This window comes from Alligator sinensis, unplaced genomic scaffold, assembly GCF_000455745.1.
Source record: "Alligator sinensis unplaced genomic scaffold, ASM45574v1 scaffold169_1, whole genome shotgun sequence".
NCBI lineage: Eukaryota > Metazoa > Chordata > Crocodylia > Alligatoridae > Alligator > Alligator sinensis.
The window spans coordinates 1,113,868-1,124,091 of NW_005841924.1; the positions used below are offsets into that span (position 1 = coordinate 1,113,868).

Consider the following 10,224-nt stretch of genomic DNA (forward strand, 5'->3'; position numbering starts at 1 on the left):
CATAACACTGTTTCTGTGTGGGTTTGAAAAATAGCACAGCTCAATAAACAAGCTGAATGTTGTCATGGAGGTACTAAGGCCCCATCAACTCTCTGTTAAGTGTGTGGCAATAAGAATGAAATAAACATAAAAAAATCTTTCCTGGGTCCTTTGCTTTGCTCACAGGTTCCCTTTTGGGTGGGGTGGAAATTGGGAGGAGTTGTATGAAGATGGCACGCCTTTCCTGTCAAAATCTCCCTCTCCCTCCCCCTGTAATTTTGAAATAACATGAAAAAACTGGTTTTGCTTTCAGCTCCATATTTAGATTTATTTTACTTGTCCTGTGTGAAACGCACCAAGAACACTCTACTCGGTTTTTTTAGAACTGGTTTCATAACATTGGGCATCGCTTAGAGCAGGGGTTTTCAACCTCTTTGGATCAGTGTACCCCTGGCGGACACATGCTGACGGGGGGAGGTGCACGGCCGGACACTGAGCTGGGGGCGGGGAAGGAAGGGTGGCACAGAGCTGGATGTGGAACAGAGGCAGCTGCCGCATGTGAGCTTCCCCTGTGTTTGGCCGGGTGGGTGGCACCTACATGGCAGCACAGGATGGTTTGTGGCGGCACTCCATCCCTGCCCGCCCACATGTACACCCTCGGGCCTTCTTGGGTACCCCCAGTTGACAACCCCTAACTTGGAGAATAGATGGCTGAGTTGAAGGTTTGAAGTCTCTGGAGAGATTGCAAGGGAAGAAATTTGTACTAAATGGTAATGTACCTGAGAAATGGCCATAACTTTTAAAACTGTTTTCAGATGTCTTTGAAAATGAGCAGATGACCTCAAAATGGATTCCTGGATCATTTTTAGGAGCATAACAAAGGAGTGATGAGGGACACATCCCTCCCAGTTAAAGTAAGACGAGGAGGAGGAGATGGGAACAACTGTAGCTCTGTTTATGATAGGTAAGGCACAGGTGGGATCCAGTGCTCTGTGGTGGTATTTAGCTGCCTTCTTCAAACTTTTTCATCTTATGTTCACAACACACTTTTCCAGATTTTGCAAAAAATGAGTTAGGGGTTGTACAGACAACAGCCTTTATTACACAACTCTACTTCCTTTAACAAGCTCTGTCTGTCCTGTCTGCAGACTGAATGAGACGGAATACTGCAGGAAAGGAGCATGTAAACACTATTGGATTGTGTTGCAATTCATATATCTGGGGGAGGGCAGCTCTTAGCAACCTTTTAATCATGACACTTTAGAAGTTTTGAGGGCTCTTTTGCCCATCGGAGAACACAAGTGAACCGCACTGACTCCTTACATGGGAGGAATCATCAGGCTGGAATGTTTAGATCTATAGATCAGGCTTTTATTGTCTGAACAGAAGGAATTACTTGTATCAATAAGAGTCTGTTATGTTCTATGTGATCAGTCACTAGAGAATGATGAGGTTCACTCTTTCACAGTTTACTTCATTCCTGGGAAGACAAATGCTGTGACCTTTGACTAGCTTTATAATAGTTAACAGAGCAGAACCGAGAAACTGTCAGTTGCCTACTTGTACTCCAGGGTTAGGTTCTCTTTTGGTTATCATCAGGTCTCTGACTGCCTCTCTTGAGTCCCATGCTCCTCTAATGGTTGTGTTGCTGTTTAAGGAATCCCACACCTGTTCAAATTATTCCCATCTGGTCATCATCCATTTACAGACTGCATCTTGTATAACTATCCCTTTTCATAATTTGTATTATAGTACTTTTCTAATATTCTTCTGATGCATTTATCATGCATAATCACTAGGAACAACTTAGTTGATTCCTGAACTGGAAATGGTATATCTGTGTTCACTGTCTTTCAGCAGTGCTAATTAATCTGCCAACCATGTTATGCAAACACAGCGATGTTGGTTCTGGTTTAGGAAGTAATCTGCATGGAATAGTGCATCATATCTGAGGGTGCCACTGCTTAGCATGGTAAGCTTGCATAATAAGGTAGATATGCTTTTTAATTCTGTCCTCCCTGCCCAAGCCTTCTGTAGCCCAAAAAAGGGAAGTAAACTGATGGTGGGGTGAGTAAGAGCATCTGTCAACTCTCTAATCTAAGATCTGATATTAGCTAATATTCATTCAGTGAATAACATGCATGCAATTTTGTATGGAGAGCAACAACTGTACAGCTGACTTACTGGGAGTTTGCTGGCATGTTGGTCTCTGCTTTTGGATTTTTCCAAAGACTTAAATCTAAACCTCCTCTATTGCATGGGTGTCAAAATTATCTGGCCCTGGGGGCTGAATGAGTGATGCAGGGCTGGTCCGCAGGCTGGATTAAACCCACAGACCAGCAGTGCATGCCAGATCCAGTGTGTGTCTTGGAGTGGGTGCTACGTACAATATGGTCCTGCTCCAACTTCTCTGGGGCTCTGCTGCATGCAGCAGCCACTTTGTGGCTGTGGCTACCATGTGCTACTCTGGGACACATGATGGCATGGGTACTACATGCAGCATAGTCCAGGGTGGCTGGAGTTGATGCTGTACAGGGCGATCCAGCTTGTTCTGCATGCTGCCAGTCAGTCACCTCTGAGACCCACAGGTAACACTGGGGGCTTGATGATAAGACTCTGTGGGCTGGATCTTTAACACCCTTGTTTTATTGCCAGATTGTTGATTACGTAATGCATCTAATTAGATAAAGTAGATAGTAGGTTTTGCAAAGACAGTGTTTAAAGGATTGCTTCCACTGTTTTGATTCAACTGATTGAAACAGTAAAGGTAATTCTGAGAAAAGAGGGGTCCATTTAATTTAAAACACCTCTCCCTTAGTCATTCAAGAATGGCTAAGGCTGGGCCCACGGCTTAGATTTCATAGATGTTTAGGGTTGGAAGGGACCTCAGCAGATCATCGAGTCCGACCCCCTGCCCTGGGCAGGAAAGAGGCAGGAAAGAGTGCTAGGGTTAGATGACCCCAGCCAAATGTTTGTCGAATCTCTTCTTAAAGACCTCCAGGGAGAGTACTACCTCCTTTGGAAGCCCATTCCAGACTCTGATAACCCTTACCGTAAAGAAGTTCTTCCTAATGTCTAGTCTAAATCTGCTCTCTGTCCGTTTGTGGCCACTCTGTTGTTGTGCCACTCTGCCTGTTGTCCAAGCCCATTACTTGGACATTCTCTTCAGCTTGGATCTCTTTTGGTCCTTGCTTCCAGTCTGCATCTGTGTGTGTGGACAGATGAACAAATTATATCAGCTTAGAAGGGAAATAAAGAATACCATATTTTTTCATGTATAATATACACCTTTTTCCTAAAAATATGCTGGAAATTGGAGCATGTATTCTGTGTGAGAAACATGGTACGAGTAGATTCTGCTGCTTACTTGGTGAAACCAAAAGTAGCAATCCACAGGGAGCAGTACAGTGAGCAGGCCCGGCTCCCTAGCTACTGCTACTGAGTTCCTTACTACAAGAATGAAGAAAAAGCCTTTTTTCTTCATTCTGCCTTCATGCGCAAAAGGAATGTATTATTTTATAGGATGTGTTGTATGCAAGAATATACAGGATCCTATCAGTTGGTGCTGCCTTGTGTGTCCATTCCATTCTGTTGGTGTGAAAGCTAAGCCATGATAAATTAGTAGTTTTCATTCAGGGGTGAACTGATACAACTTCCACTTACTGCAGGATGGAGTGAGTGGGCTCATGACAGTTACTGTGGAGCAGCTGAAACACAGTAAGAAACCTCTCATTTCATTCTATACAATTTGTTCATCTGTCTACACCAAGGGTGGGCAAAATATACAGCCTAGGAGCTGGAGCTGGTCCATCAGCTGATTGGATCCAGCCTGCAGGCAGGTGCTCACCAATTAATTGTATCTGGCCTGGTGGCAGCTTCCCCTGCTGTGCTTCACATTGGGCCAAGCTCTGCCTGCTCCCATCCAGGGCAGCACACTATGTTCCCACCCTTGCCTGCCGGAGTCCCCCAAGGGACTTCTGGGCAGGGCTGCTGCTGCAGCCACACAGGGAACTGCTCAGGTCCCTGCTCTTCCTCTTGTCCCTGCTGCAGCACTGTGGGCAACAGGTGTGGGGGGGGAAGTGGTGGCCAGCTGGGGGAAAAGCAGCAGCTAGCGGGGGCAGGGAGGGAAGCAGGGGAAGCGACGGTGGCACCTCGGGGCACTCGTGCTCCCTGCCACCATGTGCAACTCCCAGGACTTGGCCAGGAACTGCATACCATGGAACTGGTGTGGCCTCCCCTCACTCCCTGCTAGCACTTGTGGCTCCCAGGACTCATCTGGGAGCCATGCACCACTGGGGGGACTCCACTTGCCATGGGCCATAAGTGCTCCAAGGGGCCACTGTCTGCTGCTGACACCAGCAATGGCAGGGACTGTGCACCATGAGCTCTTTTGCATATGCCCCCTGCCCCTCCCTTCCATCTCCCCCCCCCACATGTGCACACCTTACCCCCACCCCTCCCATCATACTCGCACACGTCCCCCACATGCCTCTCCATACCCATACCCCACCATACCCATACACACCTAACATTCCTTGCACTGCACCACACATGCACCTACCCCCACATACACCCCCCACAGTCACACCCCTGTGGAGGGGCAATATATCCCAGTCAAGGGGTGGACCTTCTGATGGCAGGGGCTATGTGACAGGGGTATGGGATTCTGGGACCAACATGGCAATGAGCAGGGCCAGGTCTGGTGTTGGGTGGGTGGGCCTTCTTATGTCATGGACCATGTGACGGGGCAGGACTTGTGGTTCCAAGGTGGCAAGCCCCCTTCTCAAAAGGAGTATTTCCTTGGCAAGGGGAAGGACTTCTGGTGGCAAAAGTCAGGGGTTTGGATGTGGGACTTCTGGTCCTAAGATGGTGACCAGGGAGCAGGGCATGTATCAAAGGGCGGGACTTAGCAATTTGATGAGGGGTGTACCCTCAGAGCCCTCAACAGGTCACCAATACTTGTTAAGCAGTCCTCCAGCTGAAATAATTGTACACCCTTGTTCTATACTTAAAAGCTTCTTGATTCTTGATTCTTTCTGTATTTCTGTAAGATAAGTCTTTTCTGTTCAATCCACACAGCTAAAACTTTCACCTGGACTCTCACAGTTTTGCATCTCTGGTACTGCAACATCCTTTTCTTTAGCACTGACAAATGCAGTCCTGCTTTGATCATAGTCATTCAGAATGCTGTCACTGTGATCATTCTCCTAGCCTGTCAATTTGACCAGATCACTTGTCTCTTCATATTTCTCCGTTAAGATTCTTTCTTTTCTGTCTCCTCCAAACATAAACGTGTGTGTTCACTTTTAAGATCCTTCCTGGCTTTACATGATCGATTGTGTGTTACTTCACTATTGAGATGTTGACTTAACCCTCCATTTGGCCCACACTACCAATCCATTGGCCACTTGATAAACTTTCAAGCAGGTCGTTCTGTGTTTTCTCTTCTCCTGTCTTTTATACTTGGGTGAAACAGTCAGTAAACATCTGCAAAACTCCTTTACCTTTGCTCTAAGATGTACAGAAAACTTGGCAACAGCTAAGCTGTTGATGTCCTGAGGCTGCCAACTACTATTTTTTTTCTTTTTCCTTGACTACTTGTTTCCCTATTTTCTTGATTTTATGCTTAGATTTTAAACTCTTTGTTGGGAGCCATCTCTTTGCTCAGTATTTGTCTAGTATAAGGGGTCTGGGTTGATGAGTGGTTCTATAATAATTAATTACTTATGTAAGCATTTTTGATGCATGAAAACTTTCTAAGTAGCTTGTTGCTGGTGGGGTCAATACTATCCTGCTCCACTTGTGGTAGTTCTCACAGTTGGAGAGAGCTATATTTGCCCACACCCTTATGTTGTAAGTTATTCTTCTACCTCTGTAGTATGTTGTGTCAATTATTCATAAAATGGTAAAAGTATCCTAATGTATCATTTTACTAACTTCATTTTGAGCCTTGTGCTTTTAAGAACAAGGAAGAAAGAGGGGTTTTTCAGATTAAATGTAAATGAACTTAGGAACTGTAGCCAAAATAAGTTATTTTTTTGTTTACATGCTTTTAAATATTTCTCTTGATTTTTGATTATACAGGCACAATATATCAACAGAGATACTCTGAGAAGGTTATCTAAAATAATTTGGTGAGTAGTTGTAAATTTCCTTTGCCTTTTTCTTGGTTTTATAACAACAGCCTGGTTGCAAATATTCCAAATTTTTGTTAAATACCATAGGCATTAACAATGTTGCTTGCTTGGAAATGTTGCCATATCACTGCACATGTTGTCTTAGTAATAGTCACTCTGTCACAGGATGAGCTCTTTATATAAAACTTACACACTTCAATGCAAGTTTGTTGCAAACTTCTAGCTTCTGCTTCTGATTTTTTATCCAAGTAAAAATTAATGTGCTTGGACTGTGTACAGCAAACAGGTGAACAGCTTGTTCTTTATTTGGGAAACTGCTATGAATTAAGCAAGTTGCAAATACTGAGAGGAAAATGATCTGTGTTCTGTTGTAGTTATAAATGATAAAATGCTTTAGCTAGAAAGCTTGTCTAACACTTCTCCCAATTATACAGTTGGTCCATTAAAAGATAACAGCAAAAATTCTTGGTTCTCTCATATTTCCTGGACCATCACAGCTACAGTAGCACTCCATCCCTACTACTAGCTGAGTCTAGTTATAATGTAATCTGAACTGCTGAAAGACACCATTCAAGCAGCATTTTTATTCGTGTTCTCTAACAACAATATTAGTTTCCAGTTTAAACTTATCAGTGTGTACATATGGAGATATGTTTTATAGTGGCTCACAGTTCAGTTCAGATTCTGTATTTAATATTAAAGCGGATGATGAGGTTGTTCTTAGATATGTTCTCCTGCCTTTAATCTAATTATTCCATATACTTAAGCGTATCTCTTTTCTGATTTTGAGTGAGTAAATATGAAGTACAGAAGTTATGAAATATTATTCATCATAATATTGTCCATGCATGTCATTTCCTTTTTTCCTGTCAGTTGTGAAAGTTTTTATTACAATATGAGGAGTAATATGGTGATCCTTCTGACCAATATTTGATATTTCATGTGCTGTGATGTGGGACTTGACTCCCATACAGTCTTAAGGCAAAAGGAGTCCCTGAGTTCCTTGTATTTGAAACATCTCTTGTAAACTGGAGAGCAAAAGAAGCAAATTTTGTAGGCAGAAACCCAAGGTACAGGGGAAGAGTGAGGAACCACTTGTATTTTCTGTTAAAATTGACATATCTCAGAGTTATGCTGTAGTGCTGTCACAGAGTCTTTTGCTAACTAACCTACAAGGTGGATGGAATTTCAAAAATTTTTCGATTTGTGCAAGATTTAAGGTCATCAGAGGGCCCTAAGCTATGGGCAATGTAAGTACCTCTGTGATCATTTGACATCCAGAACTTTAGCTATCCTCCTTTAGAATCCTTTATGATTCGTTAATTCCTCATGGTTTGTGAATGATCTTTAGGATCTGGATCTCCAACAGCTGCTCTTGCTCTTTGTTTTGCTCCATGTCTGGCCTGCTTCAGGTACACCCTTTTCCTTATGCATCAGTTCTGACCCTTAAGTCAGGTCTAGTTCTTATTTAATTCAATTTCACTTCTGACCCTGCAGTTATTGGGTATTTGAATTTTTAAGCACCATATCAGCAGTAATATTTTTCAGGACAACAAAGAGAATACCGAATGGGGTGAATTATTTCAGAAGGGTTTGCTTCATGTAACAAACTTCTATATTTGCCTTGGAAGAGGCTTAAATGTGAAGTTCCTCAACAGAAACTTTTCAATTGGAATAATTCCTTACTTGTTGCCTCTTCTCAAATTTAACCTGTAAAGTATAGATATCTCTTTGAATTCAGAGCCTATAAAATTATCAGTATTCATGGTGAAGCAAAAGCTGTAGTTTTGGAGTTGGATATTTTGGATTCTGGCACATATTCACTTAATGGTGCAATGGTATCTGTTCACTGGTTCCCAGTCATCACACCTACTGCTATGCCACATGTATAAGGCAGAACACAGAGTTTTGCAATTGGGGATGAGATCCCCTTGGGCCATTACTGCTCCCCAGTGCAGGGTGAACCTGACATTATGTAGAAAGCCAGGTGCCTAGTAAACTACTGTGGTCCTGGGGTGAGACTGATAACCAGCTGATAGTCGGTCTCAGCCCCAGGACCACACCAGAGTGAGTTCAACACACCATTGTGGTTCTGGGATTGTGACCTGATAATCAGTTGATTGTGGGTCTCTGCCTCAGGACCACACTGGAGCCAGTCCTAGAACCCTGCCATGTAGCCAGCATCAGACTACATGGCAGGGACCCTGCCTTACATTCAATTTAATGCACAATGGAGATCAGTCACAAGATTATTATGTATGTCTTGTGGAATAATTCTGTGGCTTATTTCCCATTTTACTGCACCATTACTTGTCTGAAGTGTGGCCAGGTAACAATTTGCGATTCTATTAGTTAGTTAATTGTGTCTTACGTATAATGTGCACCAAGGAGCCTTAGAGTGGTTCTAAAAGCCTTAGAGTGATTTTTAAAATAGCCTGAAGAGTTTCATGAACTTTTTTCTTCTTGTAATTATAAATTGAAAAGGTTTTTCTACATTTTTACCATGACTCCTCCCCCATATAATTAGAACAAATCTCAAGAGAAATTCTTTTGAGGGGAATAAATGAGTTGTGTGCTTTCTCAAGGTCGTAATCCCTGGAATGATCCTGTCAGTGTTCAAACACTTCCTGTAACACTGTTAATGTATGACTCTTCAACTTGGAAAATTTCAGGAAACACATATTAATAAACCTAGTAACTTGTTCTGCCATTGCAGAAAGTGTCTTCCTACATTGCAGCTTTCTTTCACATATCACTTTATTTTCAGAAGACCTTGAACATGATTCTCAGAGTTGCAAAGAGAATTTTATTGCAACTAGCTAGGGGTCCGACGCAATCACAGAGATAACCAACCCTCTGTTCCCCCTTTTCCTTGCCTTCTCCCAGTGTCATTGAGAAGATGGTTAAAACAGTATGGAGGCTGTCTTGATCATAATAGAGATTGCCAAAAGATAGCAATCCAGTTATTGTGACAGTGGTCACTGCCATAAGCATCACAAAATGGTGCAGGAAATTCTGTGCAGGGTAATTATGGAATCATCTTCTCCTAGACTATGGATAGAGATAACTTATAACCACTGTAAAAGGAAAGGGGATTGGGGTGTTCATCAGTTGTAACAGCTTACATCTGTGTGGTCCCATAACGATACAAGTGAGTTAAAATGCTGTCAAGTTTGACCTGAAAATGTCATGTTTGACAGAAAAATGAAACTAACCAAATTTTTGTTTGTTAAATAATCCCTGGAAGTTTGAAAATACAAGAATGTCAAAAGATTTTGTTCTTTTCTTCATGAAAGATGTTAGGTTTGCTCACTACCCACAAGTCATTTATGTGTTTGTGATTGTGTATTCATGCTGTTTATGTAAGTTTTGGCTTAGACATATATTTGTGACATGGGATATAGAGTTATATTTGTAAACCAAAATAGACCTAAATATCAGTTTATATATGCTATTTTATAAAATTTTATTTATGTCAGTCTTATGCATGCTCATTCTCTCTCCCCTTTTTTTTATACGAGTAAATATGTAATTCAGGAGAAAAAAACCCTAATATTTTTAAAGGTTTCTGAAAATCACATTTTTAGTGAAAACCTTTAGACATAACATATATACTTGAGTAATTACAAGTATGTGTATTAATTAAAGGCATCCTCTGATTTTAATATATGAGGTGGCTATTGCATGTTAGGACAACTGAATTGTATTAAGATTTTGTGCATGTTACTTCTGCAGCTAAAATTAATCAATTTGAGTTATTAAATTTAACTTGTGATTACACAGTGATACATAGTTTGCAACTTGGTTCACTTGTTAATTACTGTTCTGTGATAGCAGACAGATGCACATATGTAAAACTTGGCACAGCTTATGCACAGGTGCATTTATGACCTCATTAATATCAATATGTGCAAGACAGATTAAGTAACCAAAGCTTGCTAATGTCCAACACATAGTGAGCCATAAAACACTAAGGGCTGATCATCATTTACAAGTAGAATTTTAATCTGGTAATGACAACAGAGGAGTTCTTGAAAGGTTCATTTTTTTTAAATTATTTTCTAAAATGTTATACTGGTGGCCTTATTAACACCCCCCCCCCCCCCCC

General features: G+C 41.8%; 1 protein-coding gene across 5 annotated transcripts in view; it reads left to right on the plus strand.

The window, feature by feature from the left end:
- Nucleotides 1-800: 800 nt before the first annotated feature.
- The window catches only part of FBXW7 (F-box and WD repeat domain containing 7), a 212,521-nt gene continuing 203,097 nt past the window's right edge, over nucleotides 801-10,224 (plus strand). For 3 of the 5 annotated variants that reach the window (XR_003092953.1, XR_003092954.1, XM_025198525.1), the window contains exons 1-2: nucleotides 801-943; nucleotides 6,064-6,113. The gene's annotated coding sequence lies outside the window, so the exon portion shown is untranslated. The remainder of the gene's footprint in view (nucleotides 944-6,063; nucleotides 6,114-10,224) is intronic. The other 2 variants (XM_025198524.1, XM_014517732.2) reach the window with 1 other exon arrangement.